At 36.3% G+C, this 2472-nt stretch overlaps 1 long non-coding RNA gene across 1 annotated transcript; it reads left to right on the top strand.

The window, feature by feature from the left end:
• Nucleotides 1-1077: 1077 nt before the first annotated feature.
• LOC144640029 (uncharacterized) lies at nucleotides 1078-2088 on the top strand (the record flags this gene model as incomplete). Its single annotated transcript, XR_013568267.1, has 3 exons — nucleotides 1078-1153; nucleotides 1257-1349; nucleotides 1948-2088. It is a non-coding gene; the product is annotated as an uncharacterized LOC144640029 (long non-coding RNA).
• Between the last annotated feature and the right edge of the window lie 384 nt (nucleotides 2089-2472).

Genomic DNA, 2472 nt, shown 5'->3' with positions numbered 1-2472 from the left:
AAAAAAAAACTTTAATAAATATTAAAATAACTAACAATAACAGAAACTGTAACAGTAACAAATTGTTAAAAGTTCAGTTACTTTTAAAAAAACTGTTCATTTTACAGTGTAGCAGTAAAAATATACATGTATGATACAGTGAATGTTTATGAGTTTATCTATTCGACGTCAATGACTTCAGTAGGGGCCGTTCTCCACAATAGGGGCGCTTATATAAAAAATAGGGTGGCTTATTAGAATGGGGGCGATTACTGGAATGGGGGTGCTTATTGACAAAAACACATTCGAAGGAGGGCGCTTATTCGAAAGGGGGTGCTTATTGGAAGGAGGGCGCTAAATCGAATCATTATGGTAATTTTACCCTCAATAACTTGAACCATGTCTGTCAATTCGTCCAAAATAAAAACAAGCAGTGTACTTTAGTCGAAAACATTGGTTTTATCTTGAAATAAAAACGCACATGAGTCAAAGTGGCCCTTGAAGCACCACTAAAAATATGAACTGTACTGTTCCACGTCATTGACATGCTACAGACGTTCATTTTGTTTTTGGAGGTTGATACCCATTCTTTCAAATCCTTGGAACCTTAGAAAATTTGCAAGGATTAAGGTTGTTATTGGTTAGCCGAAAAGTGATAACCCCTGTTAACTCAAACTCCCGATAACTTTAACCTTTTTCACTTTCCCTTGACGGTCAACTGTAGTTCCAGCAAATATGATTGATCCTTTCCCCAAATATGAGCGAATTGGATATTTTCTGGTACTACATTATAATAAATTTTAGATATTTTGCATAAAATAAAGGTTAATATGTTGGCAAGCTGCCATCATATTAGCCTTCATTCACCTCTGCTGTCTTACCCTATGTAAAATCCTTCCTTATTTGGCTTGTGTCAATCAAGCCTGGCATGCAGTGCGAGCAATCTATTTTCTCCCTTCTCAGAGTGCTGCAAGTTCCCTTCGCAACAAGGCAAACTTTACAAGTGATAATATTGTAGTTACATATAAATTTGTAGATCCCACTTTACTAAAAATCTCTTGCAAACAACAAAACTATTATTTAATGGTTGCACTTCTCTTTCAGGATATTTTTAAAAGGACACCTGAAAAATCATCCTGACCATGGCAACTTAAACAAAGCTTTGACAAAAATGGTAACTAGACAGTGTGTATATGTTATTTTGTCACAATTGCTACATGGCATTTACAAAGGATTATTATTGATAAAATCTTATCACTTTTTCTATGTTTACAAAGAGTGACCTTGCTGTGTACATTAACAACCAACTACAAACAACAGTTGGTCTAAAAGCAATGGCAGAGCTGAGAACAACAGTCCAAGGAGTGAAGGTGAGATTTATAAAAAGAAGTCCAGGCATTTAATTCAATTAGCTTTGGTAGCAAGGAAGAATGTACCATATTTTCTCAATTAAACGCCCCCGGTGCTTATTTCAAACTTGGCTTGGTGGACCCGGCGTTTATTTGAAGCCGGCGTTTACGCGGGGCCCAGCGTTTATTAACGGACTGCAATTTTCTGTCAATTTTTCAGATTGATTTATTGTTGCCGATCTCTGAGATTAAGGGGCAGTTTGTCAAGGTAGAATGAATTTTCTCTTTGTTCTGCCTTGAAAAACTGTCTCTGGGTATCCAGAGTTAATAATTAGCCAAAGGTACATTATTGCGGATTGAACGTGTTTATGTTGCAATCAAAATTTGTGACAAACAGAACATATTTTTATATGCTAGCTTGACCTCAAATAATCACCGGGACCTTGAACAAACTCCTCCAGCTTTTTTTTAAAAATTAGCAATTTTGACCCGGCATTTATACGAGTCCGGCGTTTAATCGGGGGTCGGCGTTTAATCGAGAAAATACAGTAACATAGTTAAGCAGTTGTTTCATTATTTGAAGATAAGTATCTTTACATGTGTGTCCATTTTTTGACAGGCATTTTATGTGCCAGGACGTGCGCTTATCAAAGAAGCTGATGTTGTGTTGTGTGGCAACAAGAAGACTCGTCAGGTATTGATTTGCAAGCCTTCCTTGCATGTCTCTCTGAGTGAATATTTCTATCATGTACATGTTGGGGTAATTTGAACCTCACATTATAAAAACATTTAGAAAATAGCACAAAGTAAATACGTGCGCTGATTGGTTAAATATTGTGTTTCTATAACTCGATGGAGACACAGACAGTTGTCGTAGACACGGCAATCAATATTCACAATATTCACGGCGCTGAAATAAGCAATGCAAAAAATACAACTAAGAATTGTGCCAAATTTTAATGTCACAGCTGACAAAAACCAGGTTAAGACTAAACAAATATTTGCACACCTGAAAACAAGCGAGTAAGATGTTTACAGAGCCAACTACACGTTTAAAAATTGTCTGTGAAAGAAATTATCGAAGCGGCTGACTTTTTAAAGAAGTTTATGAGTTGGCGTAACTTCAATCCATTCTAGGCTTTGT

Source organism: Oculina patagonica, unplaced genomic scaffold (genome assembly GCF_052425735.1).
Source record: "Oculina patagonica isolate OP01 unplaced genomic scaffold, crgOcupat unplaced1676, whole genome shotgun sequence".
NCBI lineage: Eukaryota > Metazoa > Cnidaria > Anthozoa > Scleractinia > Oculinidae > Oculina > Oculina patagonica.
This window is presented reverse-complemented; position numbering and strand designations above follow the sequence as displayed.